Here is a 16,878-nt window from a genome sequence, read left to right as displayed (position 1 = left end):
TCTATTTTAATAATTGACCGGACCACAAGTTATCACTTAAAAATTGTGATACCAGACATCGTTCAAATAAAAGTGAAACAAAAAAAATATATATATATTTGGCAGCGCCATCATTAACCACACATTTTCTGTTGACATTGGCAGAGAAAACCTGTACAAAACAATTCATGAACATGCACAACCAGCCAGCAGTCAACGACGTAGCACCAATTTAACAATAATATGGTAAAAAAGGAAAGATTTTCACCAACCTTCAGTACACCACACCAGGAATCCGATTAGCAGCAAAATCTTCATCATTGAAACTTTGAAATTGTCACCATGAGTAAGATTGCCAGACAGTCTTGAAACACGGTGCAATAATCTGGAGACACAAACAGCAACTCAAATTTGGCAGCGGCAGCGTTGACTTCCTCAGTTCACTCTCGATTGATCTGATGTTTAGCAATGGCCGAGTTTTCCCACCAAGGGCGTCGTGATTTCACTTCTTCGTCACTGCCTTTTCATTTCCAGCCAAGTGAAAACAATTAATTATATTTAAGCGTCAACATTTAATAAGCGTTTGCTGCTGACGTGGCATCAAGCACCAGTTGCTCTATTGCGTAGACTGGAAACAAGATTAAAAATATTTTCCCATCAATAGCATAATACCAACTACTCTATGCAATTACTACTCTCTGAAATGTAAAAAAGTGATTAACACCACTCTTTATTTTTCGAGTTGTCCCTCACACGGCTCTTTAAAAAGGGTGGTAGTTATTTCACTCTTTTAGAGGAGTTTCATTCCAGGACAGAATGAAAAATCACTCAATAAGATGCAAACTTCAATCTCAAAGAGTGGAAGACCACTCGAAAAGGAGTTTTTCCTCCTAATTATGGCTCTTCAAAAAGTGATTTTCACTCTTTTGCATTTTAGAGAGTAGACCATTATTTAGCTTAACAATGCAAACCTATTCTATGGTGTCACGAAATGCATGCATTAACACAGTTCACAGTCAACCCTTTTACTGTCTGAACCACTCTGAAACAGAGCTATTATCAAGCCACACCAGCCTCTGATTTAGTATCAGCCAAGTGTACAAACAACCCTACTACGGTTTGACCATTTAACTTCATCACTGAGGTTTGGAACAACAGTAATAAACTTTACTACTACGGTATCATTTGTGAGCACAAACAAACAGTTCACATACAACGCTTCCAATGTCCAACCGATCAATACCATCCACTCTTGTTTCGAAACCGAGATAAACATTATGTTAGCGTGAAGTTTTGGTATCGATAATGTGGATTTAATTCACAGTCATCCTACTACTGCTTTTCTGTTGACTTCCATCAACTTATTTTTCAAAAGGTACCCATCTATTAGTTTATGTTGCGAATCAAATTCACCGTCCACAATCGACTCTCATGCCGTGTTACCAAACCGTCTCATCAACTATGATTTTACTTAATATCTTTAGTTTAGAAAACAACATTGTTTTTTGTTTACGATTTGTGTATCTGTTCTAAAAATACTGTTGTACCTTTAAGATCTAAACCTAACCTGTTTCATACGAAACGCTTGTTTAATAAACGCCGAGACGGATTAGAGGAAGCTTGAGTGGCTCTTTTGTTGTGTCTTGATGCCTTCGCTGTGCAGGGGAAACAGGACAAGGTTGTTCGATGGTATAGTGTTACAAAACAGGAGCGAGAGAAGAAGCAAAAAATATACACAATCAATGTTGTTGTTAAGCAACACAATTTAAAGTTTACCTCGAATAATAACAGGTGTTTGTTTCACCCACGGGCGTTTTACTGACGTAGGCAAGGGTATCTGCGCTTACGTCAATTGTTTGCTTGTTCGCGTGCGTACTCAAGGTTTTAAGGCGTGCTTAGCACACACAGATAGCGATACAATTCGGCACTTGCACAGTTAGCAGATAATGGTTACAGAAGACGCATACATCAGTGGAAGGCAGGGCCGTGCAGTTGAGACTTAGTACATAACTTTACCTGCAGCCGATTTCACGAAACTTTGCGCAACCTCGTAAAGTCCACTTGCGCAATGTTTATAGAGCAACTTGCGCCATAAACCTTGCGTAAGTGGACTGAAGGCCGGTTTATAGTCGGTCGCGCGACGGTCGCGCGATGGAAATCGTCGGACGCTGAGGATCGCTGGACGCTGGCATTTTTTGCACAGTTTATAGTCGTCGCGCGATGGGATGCAGTTTGTACAGTATACACATACCCAATTAATTATGTTAAAAAGAAAACCATCTTTCTCAAATTGTTATCAGCGTTATGAACAACCAAAAACGAAGAATTTTAGTTTATTTGATATGAATTTTCCTTTAGACTGGACTCACTCGGGGATAAACAAAAACACATCATTTTCACTTTGTTTTCCATGTTTTTACATTCAACCAATTTAATAAAATTAAAAAAAAAAATAAAAAACCCGTTGCAGCCACGTCCTTTACAAAACTCGTTAAGTTAAGTTTGTGAAAAAAATCTCAATAATGTCACTTAACCAGATCAGATATCAAATTATTAAGTCTGCGAGCATACAAAGAGTTGTTTTCGAAGTTGTATCAATGAATTTTGAAATTAAGTGTTTACTTAATATTCTGGAAACAGCATAGTATTATTTGAAAAACATGTTTGGGTTTCTTTTTTTCTGAAAGGGAACATCGATGGGAAGCGTTATATATTGTAAAGCAACAATTCCGTTAGTTTTTCTCAACCATTGCTGTTCTGAAGTGTACCAAACATATGACAGGCATTAAATCGTTCGGTTTTACAAATACAATTCCCACACTTCGAATCAGCGGTGCAGTCAGCAGGGAGGGGGGGAGTGGCTACCCCAAACAAATAGAATACCCCCCTCCTCTGAAAAAAAGGGAAAATGGACACGCAGCCACAAAATGCCATAAGCACCCCCCTCCGCACAGCATACTCCTTCCCGACTAACAAAGCAACCCCTGCCCACATGTTAAAACTACTAACCCCTAGCCCTCCCCATGAAAAGTCATAGCCATACCACTGCTTCCGAATCACTTTGTGTCAATATTGGTATGAAAAAGATACAAGCCACACAATTTAATAAAGTGTCCAGAATTTAACTATTGAACTTTGTGAACTCAACAGGAGAAAAGAAACAGACTACTGTTTTTTGACTTGTTCATTTATTTATTTCAAATCAACTTATAATGAAATTAAAGGTACGATTTATATATTAAACATAGCGAGCAAGAGAGTGATCAGTATGTACAGAAGAGGACAACGAACATTAAGCTATAATTTTGCATAATTAATGCAGCGGCAAATTTATAAATTTTTACCGATTATATTTTAAATAATGTTTTTTTTTAGAAAAGCAAGTGCACAAATCATCAGGAATGACTTGAGTAGCTGTAGAATGTTTGTAGTAAATACAATGCAAAGGAAATTTAAATTGATGGGCTATCATTGTTAAAGTAAAGTTTTAAAGTTAAGGATTTCATCGCAGCTTTTCTTCAACATTATTATCATTGATGTATCAGATGTCTGTGTCAAAGGATGTCCTTCTTGTGTCCATTTGTTTTTATCACAGATGCTGCAAGTGTGGCTGGCAAACTGGAGGTTTTGTTTTGTGTAGAAAGTATGCCCACTGTTCTAATACAGGGAGACAAAAAAACAAACCAAAACATTGTAACAAAATCCTTCAATTGTTAACATAATACTCTTTTTCAATTTGACCTAAGATTGGGAGTTTAACAAAATACAAACTTCACCTGCAAACTTGCAAAAAAACAAATTCATTGTGTTACATAGCCCTATCTTCATGAAGAGTTTTCCAACAGTTTGTTTACATGGTTAATACAACCAGGGCTCGATTTGGGGGAAAAAAATCACAAGACTTTTACTGGACCAGAGAATCTGACAAGACTGGGATCGATATGAGGAGAACACTTTCTACACACTACATTGAAACTGCTGTTGGAACAAGCACTAAAAGAAGATATATTGGCATTCAATAGACTAAAATGCAATGAGGTGTTACTATTTAAATTAAAAAACACAATACCACTGGACTTGTACGGTCGTAAGTTTACTGGCCCAACGCTATAACCACTGGACTTGGCCTGTGGTCCAGTGTTGATTTCGAGCCCTGAAAACCGACACAATCAATCATTGTATGATTTGGAATTGTTTTGTGCATATTCTACTAACTGTGTGTCAAGAATACATCAAGCAATGCCATTGTCCCTGGATGTAACCATCATACCTGTTTCTATATGATGCTGATCAGTTGGCAACTCAATACTTGTTGGTTTTCCCTGAACCTCTGATGGCCTGCTCCTTTTCACAAAGGGATGTGTACATCAATCTCCCATAGCATTTGCCACTTTATGCTGTTTAAAATGCAAAAGTTAACATCTGAACATGTAAAATTTAGCTTTATATTAATTTGAAAAATACAAGTATCCATAATACCTAACAATCTGCAAACGAACTAGAATCGGTAAACATGAGATCCAAGTCATATTCAGTATAAAATTTATAAAAACAGCCCACTGTTTTTTGTTCCACTGTTGGGGACCTTTTAACTTTTTAAAAACACTAGTTGTTCCTCACTAAACTGAGAAAAAAATAATAATAATAATGTGCAATTTCACTCCAAAAAGGGTTCTAGTCTTGGTATGGGCAACAAGAAGAAAACAGTTCAAGAGTCAGACGAAAGTTATTCGGGGGAGTTGCGGTCAGGAATTAAATTAGTAAAATTACTTCATACAATCAAACTGGGTACTACCCTAAGTAGACCAATGGACCGAAAAATCAGTATATCAAATGTATGTAGCATTTTAAATAAACATTTACCTGTTTACCAAAATACTACTACTACTAAGCAGTAAAGTACCAAGAGTTGTTTTGACTTGGGTTGGAACGGAACAATTTTTTTTATGTAACATAACATTTTGCAGCATATGTATTTGTCTTCGTCTGCTTACAACAGGAAATAAAATGGTGCACCGATTGTAAAGATAACTTGCCGTTAGCCTCTCTATCCTTTACGACTCTTAGTGTTTGAGAGGGTCACATATATATATATAAATGTTTCAAAATACCGTCCGACCGTCTGTGTGTTCAATTGTAAATTTGGATTACATGACTGTTTCTCCTATGTTAAAAAACAAGCTACTCGTGTTTATTATCAAAAAACTAAGTTGTACTGCTGTTGCTAAGTTAAAGTAATGTCAAGTGATGAGTCGTGAGATCAGTCAAATCAACTCGACCCAAGAAAGTTTAATTAAGCTAAGAAGGGTAAAGCAAGAACATGCAGCATGCAGCTGTCGTATGACATGCAGTAACACCCAGTTTTGTTCGATGAAAAACAATGTATTACAATACATTTTAATAGTAGTAGTGGGGGTGCGTGTGTGTTTGTATCAAGGATTCAAGGTATTTTGTTTTTAGTGTGATCTGTATTCTTTGTGCATACGGCTACGCATACACAAAAAAACTGCCCCACTCGGTAGACGTTTTTTCGTTAATTTTACTGTTTAAAATACTCACACATTGACTGCAATGTTACTGTAATGATTGCCCATGCAGTTTCCTTCCTGTCGACATGTTCGTAACTTTTACCAGCTCCAAAAATCGAACGTAAACAAGAAAAAACTAACTTTTTAGGACACCGCTCAGCGAACAAAGTTACGGTCGTCCATTTTGTTTTATTTGTAAGCGGCCTCTTGATAAATTTGCATATTCATCGTTTCTCGGTAATCCAACGATTCTATTGGTTCACGGATGAAAAGTGAGGTCAGCGATCGTGTCAAAGTTCAATTAGTTGAACTCTGTAGCGACGTCGCCAGCGCCTTTCAGCGACGCATCGCTGAGCATCGCTGAGGTCTCGACGATGACTATAAACTGTGTTTTTTAGGATCCTTAACTTTAAAACTTTACTTTAACAATGATAGCCCATCAATTTAAATTTCCTTTGCATTGTATTTACTACAAACATTCTACAGCTACTCAAGTCATTCCTGATGATTTGTGCACTTGCTTTTCTAAAAAAAAAACATTATTTAAAACATAATCGGTAAAAATTTATAAATTTGCCGCTGCATTAATTATGCAAAATTATAGCTTAATGTACGTTGTCCTCTTCTGTACATACTGATCACTCTCTTGCTCGCTATGTTTAATAAGTAAATTGTACATTTAATTTCATTATAAGTTGATTTGAAATAAATAAATGAACAAGTCAAAAAACAGTAGTCTGTTTCTTTTCTCTTGTTGAGTTCACAAAGTTAAAACTAGTTAAATTCTGGAGACTTTATTGATTTGTGTGGCTTGTATCGGGAAGGAGTATGCTGTGCGGAGGGGGTGATTATGGCATTTTGTGGCTGCGTGTCCATTTTCCCCTTTTTTCAGAGGAGGGGGGGTATTTTATTTGTTTGGGGTAGCCACTCCCCCCCCCCTCCCTGCTGACTGCACCGCTGATTCGAAGTGTGGGAATTGTATTTGTAAAACCGAACGATTTAATGCCTGTCATATGTTTGGTACACTTCAGAACAGCAATGGTTGAGAAAAACTAACGGAATTGTTGCTTTACAATATAACGCTTCCCATCGATGTTCCCTTTCAGAGAAAAGAAACCCAAACATGTTTTTCAAATAATACTTTGCTGTTTCCAGAATATTAAGTAAACACTTAATTTCAAAATTCATTGATACAACTTCGAAAACAACTCTTTGTATGCTCGCAGACTTAATAATTTGATATCTGATCTGGTTAAGTGACATTATTGAGATTTTTTTTCACAAACTTAACTTAATGATTTTTTTAAAGGACGTGGCTGCAACGGGTTTTTTCAGTTTTTTTTAATTTTATTAAATTGGTTGAATGTAAAAACATGGAAAACAAAGTGAAAATGATGTGTTTTTGTTTATCCCCGAGTGAGTCCAGTCTAAAGGAAAATTCATATCAAATAAACTAAAATTCTTCGTTTTTGGTTGTTCATAACGCTGATAACAATTTGAGAAAGATGGTTTTCTTTTTAACATAATTAATTGGGTATGTGTATACTGTACAAACTGCATCCCATCGCGCGATGACTATAAACTGTGCAAAAAATGCCAGCGTCCAGCGATCCTCAGCGTCCGACGATTTCCATCGCGCGACCGTCGCGCGACCGACTATAAACCGGCCTTTAAGCAGTTGCGTACAGGTTCGTGGAATCGGCTGCTGGGGTGCAAGAACATTTTGTGCCTTTTTTCAATGAATCCATTCGAAGTATGTCTTCTTTTTCTTGGAGGACAGTTTCACACGAAAGTGGGATTTTAGTATATTACAACATAAAACATCTATCCCTGTCCCGTATGTTATTGTGGGTATGATCCATTGCCGGGTAAGGTTGGGTGGGTAAAAGTTTAGTTTTAACTTTGATTAAGCTTCATTTTGACTCTGGGTCATTTTGATTTCGTAATTAGCTGACCTAGAAATAAGCCAATTACCATTCGACTCGCATCTGAATCAACCCTAGACTTGATTCAAGTCCCATTCTCGTGTGAGAGGTCCCTAAGCATATCACACCACCTTAAAGGCCGGTTTATAGTCGGTCGCGCGATGGAAATCTTGACGCGCGATCCTAAAAAACACAGTTTATATAGTCATCGTCGAGACCTCAGCGATGCTCAGCGATGCGTCGCTGAATGAAAGGCGCTGGCGACGTCGCTACAGAGTTCAACTAATTGAACTTTGACACGATCGCTGACCTCACTTTTCATCCGTGAACCAATAGAATCGTTGGATTACCGAGAAACGACGAATATGCAAATTTATCAAGAGGCCGCTTACAAATAAAACAAAATGGACGACCGTAACTTTGTTCGCTGAGCGGTGTCCTAAAAAGTTAGTTTTTTTCTTGTTTACGTTCGATTTTTTGAGCTGGTAAAAGTTACGAACATGTCGACAGGAAGGAAACTGCATGGGCAATCATAACAGTAACATTGCAGTCAATGTGTGAGTATTTTAAACAGTAAAATTAACGAAAAAACGTCTACCGAGTGGGGCAGTTTTTTTTGTGTATGCGTAGCCGTATGCACAAAGAATACAGATCACACTAAAAACAAAATACCTTGAATCCTTGATACAAACACACACGTACCCCCACTACTACTATTCAAATGTATTGTAATACATTGTTTTTCATCGAACAAAACTGGGTGTTACTGTATGTCATACGACAGCTTTGGTTTATGCTGCATGTTCTTGCTTTACCCTTCTTAGCTTAATTAAACTTTCTTGGGTCGAGTTGACTTGACTGATCTCACGACTCATCACTTGACATTACTTTAACTTAGCAATAGCAGTACAACTTAGTTTTTTTTATATAATAAACACGAGTAGCTTGTTTTTTAACATAGGAGAAACAGTCATGTAATCCAAATTTACAATTGAACACACAGACGGTCGGACGGTATTTTGAAACATTTATATATATATATTATTTATGTGACCCTCTCAAACACTAAGAGTCGTAAAGGATAGAGAGGCTAACGGCAAGTTGTTATCTTTACAATCGGTGCACCATTTTATTTCCTGTAGAAGTGTAAGCAGACGAAGACAAATACATATGCTGCAAAATGTTATGTTACATAAAAAGAATTGTTCCGTTCCAACCCAAGTCAAAACAACTCTTGGTACTTTACTGCTTAGTAGTAGTAGTATTTTGGTAAACAGGTAAATGTTTATTAAAAATGCTACATACATTTGATACACTGATTTTTCGGTCCATTGGTCTACTTAGGGTAGTACCCAGTTTGATTGTATGAAGTAATTTTACTAATTTAATTCCTGACCGCAACTCCCCCGAATAACTTTCGTCTGACTCTTGAACTGTTTTCTTCTTGTTGCCCATACCAAGCCCTTTTTGGAGTGAAATTGCACATTATTATTATTATTTTTTTCTCAGTTTAGTGAGGAACAACTAGTGTTTTTAAAAAGTTAAAAGGTCCCCAACAGTGGAACAAAAAACAGTGGGCTGTTTTTATAAATTTTCTACTGAATATGACTTGGATCTCATGTTTACCGATTCTAGTTCGTTTGCAGATTGTTAGGTATTATGGATACTTGTATTTTTCAAATTAATATAAAGCTAAATTTTACATGTTCAATTGTTAACTTTTGTATTTTGAACAGCATAAAGTGGCAAATGCTATGGGAGATTGATGTACACATCCCTTTGTGAAAAGGAGCAGGCCATCAGAGGTTCAGGGAAAACCAACAAGTATTGAGTTGCCAACTGATCAGCATCATATAGAAACAGGTATGATGGTTACATCCAGGGACAATGGCATTGCTTGATGTATTCTGGACACACAATTAGTAGAATATGCATAAAACAATTCCAACTCATACAATAATTGATTGTGTCGGTTTTCAGGGCTCGAAATCAACACTGGACCACAGGCCAAGTCCAGTGGTTATAGCGTTGGGCCAGTAAACTTACGACCGTACAAGTCCAGTGGTATTGTGTTTTTTAATTTGAATAACACCTCATTGCATTTTAGTACACATATCTATTGAATGCCAATATATCTTCTTTTAGTGCTTGTTCCAACAGCAGTTTCAATGTAGTGTGTAGAAAGTGTTCTCCTCATATCGATCCCAGTCTTGTCAGATTCTCTGGTCCAGTAAAAGTCTTGTGATTTTTTTTCCGCCAAATCGAGCCCTGGTTGTATTAACCATGTAAACAAACTGTTGGAAAACTCTTCATGAAGATAGGGCTATGTAACATAATGAATTTGTTTTTTTGCAAGTTTGCAGGTGAAGTTTGTATTTTGTTAAAGTCCCAATCTTAGGTCAAATTGAAAAAGAGTATTATGTTAACAATTGAAGGATTTTGTTACAATGTTTTTGTTTGTTTTTGTCTCCCTGTATTAGAACAGTGGGCATACTTTCTACACACAACAAAACTTCAAGTTTGCCAGCCACACTTGCAGCATCTGTGATAAAAACAAATGGACACAAGAAGGACATCCTTTGACACATACATCTGATACATCAATGATAATAATGTTGAAGAAAAGCTGCGATAAAATCCTTAACTTTAAAACTTTACTTTAACAATGATAGCCCATCAATTTAAATTTCCTTTGCATTGTATTTACTACAAACATTCTACAGCTACTCAAGTCATTCCTGATGATTTATGCACTTGCTTTTCTAAAAAAAAACATTATTTAAAATATAATCGGTAAAAATTGATAAATTTGCCGCTGCATTAATTATGCAAAATTATAGCTTAATGTTCGTTGTCCTCTTCTGTACATACTGATCACTCTCTTGCTCGCTATGTTTATTAAGTAAATTGTACCTTTAATTTCATTATAAGTTGATTTGAAATAAATAAATGAACAAGTCAAAAACAGTAGTCTGTTTCTTTTCTCTTGTTGAGTTCACAAAGTTCAATAGTTAAATTCTGGACACTTTATTGAATTGTGTGGCTTGTATCTTTTTCATACCAATATTGACACAAAGTGATTCGGAAGCAGTGGTATGGCTATGACTTTTCATGGGGAGGGCTAGGGGTTAGTAGTTTTAACATGTGGGCAGGGGTTGCTTTGTTAGTCGGGAAGGAGTATGCTGTGCGGAGGGGGGTGCTTATGGCATTTTGTGGCTGCCTGTCCATTTTCCCTTTTTTTCAGAGGAGGGGGGGTATTTTATTTGTTTGGGGTAGCCACTCCCCCCTCCCTGCTGACTGCACCGCTGATTCGAAGTGTGGGAATTGTATTTGTAAAACCGAACGATTTAATGCCTGTCATATGTTTGGTACACTTCAGAACAGCAATGGTTGAGAAAAACTAACGGAATTGTTGCTTTACAATATATAACGCTTCCCATCGATGTTCCCTTTCAGAGAAAAGAAACCCAAACATGTTTTTCAAATAATACTATGCTGTTTCCAGAATATTAAGTAAACACTTAATTTCAAAATTCATTGATACAACTTCGAAAACAACTCTTTGTATGCTCGCAGACTTAATAATTTGATATCTGATCTGGTTAAGTGACATTATTGAGATTTTTTCACAAACTTAACTTAACGAGTTTTTTAAAGGACGTGGCTGCAACGGGTTTTTTCAGTTTTTTTTTTAATTTTATTAAATTGGTTGAATGTAAAAACACGGAAAACAAAGTGAAAATGATGTGTTTTTGTTTATCCCCGAGTGAGTCCAGTCTAAAGGAAAATTCATATCGCGCGACCGACTATAAACCGGCCTTAAAGCAGGCCGAGTCACACTGCAGCGATAACGAAAACGATCACGACGCAGAGAGAACGCATTATATTGGTTGAATTGCTCCACGCTGAGCATGCACACGCTCATTCAACAAATAGAACGCGTTCTCTTTGCGTCGTTATCGTTATCGTTCTAGTTATCGCTGCAGTACGTGGGACCGGGCCTTTATACAGTACAGTGCGCGCTCGATCGCCGCACGGTCAACGGAACAGGTTGGGGAATGCAGAGCATCATAAAACATTAGTGTTCTGGCGATGGCACGGGATTGGGACTTCAGTCAAGTCTAAGTCAATCCAAGACTAACATCTGTATAATTGTTCAGTCTACGTGTGTTGCAGCCACCCAATGATCAAGACAATAAACCAAAAACGGATTACATTTTTGACAATACACAAACACAGTTCAGGCAAACTTTTGTGGGTGCTAGTGTTTTATTTATTGCCATGAGATAAACTTGTGCAAGTTGTGACAATACAATACACTACAATTTAACATATTTTGCAAACTGCAGATTAAAGATATGAATAGGCAAAAGATAAAATATGATTTTTTTCGAACCTACAATTTAGCGTTGATATTACAACCGTGTTTATGTCTTGTAGTTGTCTATCTTATTGTCCCATTCACGTTTCCTATTTGTTAACCTAAAGCTTATTACCAATGAACAAATGGTCCATTTATTGGTCAAGTGCCGAATAAATGGGCTAGCGGTCTACTGCCTGGTGACGAGCTAGGTTGGAGTGTTAATTCTTTGCTTACGTTTGGATGAGCCGATTTGGCCGATATTATTTCATCAACCACTGTAGGTTTCGCTCATTCTCATATATTGGTTTACCTTGTGTTTGTGCAGTATTTTTGTGTTTGTGTTGCTTTGTTTCATTTTCCGCATCACCGCCCTCTGACGTTCGTTGCATTTTAATATTATTTCGATGGAACCAATAGCGATGATAAAGATTCAATGTTTACTTTTAAAATTAGTTCTGATTAGAAAACGTTTTGATGTACAGATCTTGGTCAATATCACCACCAGTCACGACATCAGACTTAAACCACCCTGATAGTTGACAACTTTAGCAAGACGTATAATACTGAGGGATTTCTGTTTTCATTCCAAAGTTTGAATTCAGTTCAACCGAGCTCGAACTGGGAGGTCGAGACTTTGCGGCTGGCCAGTCACCATGCTGTCCCCACCGTGGCTCGAACCGGGAGCTATTGGCTTCGGAGTCCGACACCATACCACTACACCACGGTGGGTCCCCTTCCCCCCCCCCCCCCTCCCCCCAGGATAGTTCGCATTTAAGACTTCATGAATATTCGATTTATACTTTACACAGGACATTATGGCAAGCATGGATATACAGTGCTTTATCGTTAATAATAATTGTGTATACAGGGCATCTTTGGCTTGGGAGTCTGACACCGAAGCACTATACCATGGTGGGTCCCCAGGCCACTTTCGATAAATATGTAATTTGATTTCAATACCACAAAGTAAACTCAAATCCATGTCCTTGTAAAAACATATTTAGAGAGTGGGAAAGCACTTTTTAAATAAGAAAAAAAAATACAAATTGCTCAAACACCTCGAGTTTTAAAGCAGCGAGGTTCGATCCAGGGACCTTTCGGTGAAGAGTCCAAAGCCATTCCTCTTGGCCATTGATTTTCTTACATAAGCTGCCTTCGAGATTATTATTCAACCTAAGAATGAACAGCTTTTAATCATAACGTAGTAAAACATGTAGGGCCGTAACTACGAAAGGCGTTTATCTTTATACTAGTGTAGTATATATACATGGATAAATCCAAGTTACACGCGTCTTCCTAAACACCTGAATTAAACAAGTCTTACGAAATATCTTAAATAGTTGCTTAGTTATCCTTGTGTAACTAGCTAGTTACACGAGGATGGGACAGTCTTAAACTTATTGACCGAGGTCCCTATTGTTAAATACATTGTAATGTAGATAGAGGATTGCGCAACAACATGAACATATAATAGGCATAGGTATAGAGAAATCTTCAGCAGGTCGTTACTTCGATACTCTACAGCCTTGGCTGATTAAAACCAACGCAGTGACAATTTCACCGCTGACGAAAGGGTGGCTCTCGTTGAGACCATGAGGGACTTCTTTTCCATTATTGGTGACAAACGATGTGACACCAAAGCAAACCAGAAAAAAGGTGACGCCTGGAAAGCTATCATATCAGAAATGTCCATCTCGTTTCCTGAGCGTCAAAACTGATCTGCAAAGGACTACAAATAGTCAGTGTGAAACAAATTATATTTGTGTTCGAAATTGTGGATAGGTGGGTCAAGGAAATAACTGCAAATCGAAAATAATTTGTTACAAAAAATAAAAAAAATAAAATAAAAGTTGACATAAAACATAAATAATGAAAAATACCCAGCTGGCCAAGATCGTCAATTTAATTCCTGATTAAACTACAAAGTTGTTTGTTTGATGGTTTGTTTGTTTAAACCATCAGGAAAAGCCATTAACAAGGTGCCCTTCTTCATACTCTTCTAAGGAGTTCACCTTGTCCCTACAAACTCTTTGTGCACGCTGGTGTTGGCGACCATGACGATTTTCTTGTTCGTCATCCTCCTCTTCTGCAATTAAGAAGATTTGGAGCCCATCCATCCTGCCCACCTTTATACCTTTCTCTGTACATATCTGGCTTCTAAATGGTTCAGAATACTCACTAAACAACCCCCGTACCATGTTTAAGAACTGCTATTGTTTGTTATAAACACATGTTTAACTCTAACGGGCATTTAAACGCGGCTAACTAAAAGCAATAGTATTACATAAATATTCGATTCATACTTAACACATGATTCTATTGCATTGACAAACAGTGCTTTAACATTGGGTAAAGGTATATACATAGGCGCTTTGTTTATTTTATTGTTTACTATTTATTAAATTAGAAAAAAGCATAATTAATCTGAACATTTTATGACGTTATATTGTTGCCTTGCTAATGTTGATAAACTTATTATTATTATTCAATACCAATAATTCAAATGCAGTTTCTTGGAAAAAAAAAATTTTTGAGAGTGGGAAAGAAACATAAAACGACTCGATGCACTTTTCAATTATGACATTTAACAATGTTATATTTATAAATTTTCCAAAAACCTCGATCTGTGAGGCAACGGGATTCGATCCCGGGATCTTTAGGTGCCGCAGAGTCCAGAGCCCTTCCACTTGGCCACTGCTCATCTTACTTCATTTGTGTCCAAGTTTAATTTTTTAGAACTTAGGATGAACTGCTAAAATTATTGTCCCATTATTGCTAAAATGAACACACACACAGCATTAATTCAATACTCCATATTGTTTCCGAGATACATCCTCTTAAAATGGGCCAAAGCCTCCCCTTTTTTTTTTTTTTTTTTTAAGAGTCCCTAATTAAATAACGAAACCAGCCGTTTGGCTAAAACGAAGTTTGGTATTTAAGTTGTGGCCCTAGATTCATAGTTTGGCTGCACTAGGCCCGCCATCGACAACCCCCCCCCCCCCCCTCCCCCCCATTTGTTAACAGCGGTGGAACTTCTTCTTCTTCCTTTAAAGTGCTGCTTCAGAAAATTTGAAGATTACCGCACTGTGGCTGGGCTCACGCGTGAAACCATGGGACCGTAAGCCAATCAGGTGCAAAAATATACATGGTGCAAGTAAAAACTGGCCAGCAATATTACTAATTATAACACCCCTTGCAAGTATTCTGCCTGCTCATTGGTTTAGAGCGCGTCACATGACATGTCTTAGTTTTGCTAGACGACGGCCGTGTGATAGCGCGTCGGTTTGCCATGCGCTAGTCCGAAGACTAGCACATGGCGCCGTGCGCTAGTCCGACAGACTAGCACACGGCGTGCAGTACCCAGACGTCCGTTGCGTGCACGAGGATGATAAATTAATAGTCTGTAACCATTTCGGATTGCACGACACTACATGCAACACAGTCAGTAAAAGTGTTTGCAATCTGTATTCGCGTCGTCCGTGGATTGTAGCATTCAGGTCTGTAACTTAATAATAATAGTACAGTATTTAGAAATGTTTGGGGTGTTATAAAACAAATATTGACTGCTTTTACTCGTGCAATGGTTAAAAACTATGACTCCCTCGGTGATCCCCGGAGCGTACTATTTTCCCTCGGCTTCGCCTCGGGAAAATAGAACGCTCAGGGGATCACCTCGGGAGTCATAGTTTTAACCATAGCACTCGAAGCAGACAATATTTGTATACTAGGTGAGACCCTCAGTACATTCTTGAATGCATCTAGAGAGGGTGAGAGTGCAGGGTCCGTCTTCAAGCAGTTCCAGTCCCTAATTGTGCGAGGAAAGAATGATGATACATAGACCTGATTGCTGCAGTGCGGGATGTAGAAGCGAGATCCATGTCCTCTGGTCTGGAATTGTGGTTCAGTGAGGTGTGCTTGCCAGTTGATTTCAACAAGACATGAACTGAACTACGTGATACCAAGTTGAAATGACCAGTAACTTAAAACAAATATCAACCGCAACACAAATGTTTTGCTGCATTAGGCCCGGCAGGCACCTCCCCTCCCCCGGGTTAAACATAAGAGGAACCTCCTGAAACCAAGTTGAAATTACCAAATAACACTATTCATAATACCAGTATCAACCGCCAGACATGTTTTGCTTCATTGGGCCCGCCAGACCCCCCCCCCCCCCGGTTTACAACGGTGGAACCACCTAAAAACAAATTTGAAATGACCTATAATACAGTTCTTAATACCAGTAATCAAACGCCAGACACAAGTTTTGCTGACCCAAAGGCAATTAATTATTAACGGAAGACTGAGCAGACTTAATATCCATGTGGACAAAACGGTTTCTTAAAAAAACTGAAAGGTTTACCACCCGCAGTTCCCTTAGAAATGTAATGTCAGTTGTTTAAAAAATTACTGTTGTTCAACTATTCACATGGGCAGCCCGTTTTGGCAGCCTTTTGAAATTCAAAACAAAAACACACAGTTTTTAACAACAACAACAATGCATGTATGAACGTTTTTCACTTGCCCTTTTGTTTAATTCAACGAACATTAACGAACATTATTTTAGCTATCAATTGAACCGTTTACAGATTTGATTTCATATAACCATATATTATCCCTATATAAGGATTCATCTGGGAAAAAATTGGAAAGAAGCTGATTTCAACTGATAATGGTAGGTATGGGTGTCAGTTACCACCCAAAAAAAGTAAGGACCAATTAGGGTTGGGGAAATCGTTTCCCCGGGGAGTAATTAAAACCCGGTGATTAATTACCCAAAGTTTACCCAAAGTATGTTGTGTTTCGTATCAAATGAAAGGAAATTTAATTTTAAACCAAGTAAACTATGTTCATTTTGTCATTTGATCATCCTGTTAAAAGTTACACTTGATTTAAGATGTGGTGCTTGCTCACACAGGATCAACAAGGTAATTACACACATTCTATTGTAAAAACCTTAAAACTATTATTTTACACTACTTTGTATCTATCAAAGTGTACCACACTGTTTGAGGGTTCAAATTAACTTGGTTCAAGACAAGTGGATACTACTGGTACTGACAAGCCAAACGTGACAGAAAGCTCA

The 16,878-nt window shown here is 37.7% G+C and overlaps 2 long non-coding RNA genes across 2 annotated transcripts; one reads left to right on the top strand and one right to left on the bottom strand.

The window, feature by feature from the left end:
- Window positions 1-3,220: 3,220 nt before the first annotated feature.
- LOC139942930 (uncharacterized) lies at window positions 3,221-5,865 on the bottom strand. The gene is made up of 3 exons (XR_011786715.1): window positions 5,539-5,865; window positions 4,250-4,376; window positions 3,221-3,636 (listed from the first exon to the last, which is right to left on the bottom strand). It is a non-coding gene; the product is annotated as an uncharacterized lncRNA (long non-coding RNA).
- Window positions 5,866-7,771: 1,906 nt separating this feature from the next.
- Window positions 7,772-11,052, top strand: LOC139943124 (uncharacterized). The gene is made up of 3 exons (XR_011786754.1): window positions 7,772-7,989; window positions 9,169-9,295; window positions 9,913-11,052. It is a non-coding gene; the product is annotated as an uncharacterized lncRNA (long non-coding RNA).
- Window positions 11,053-16,878: the final 5,826 nt, after the last annotated feature.

The sequence above is a fragment of the Asterias amurensis genome, chromosome 10 (genome assembly GCF_032118995.1).
Source record: "Asterias amurensis chromosome 10, ASM3211899v1".
In the NCBI taxonomy this organism is placed as follows: domain Eukaryota; kingdom Metazoa; phylum Echinodermata; class Asteroidea; order Forcipulatida; family Asteriidae; genus Asterias; species Asterias amurensis.
This window is presented reverse-complemented; position numbering and strand designations above follow the sequence as displayed.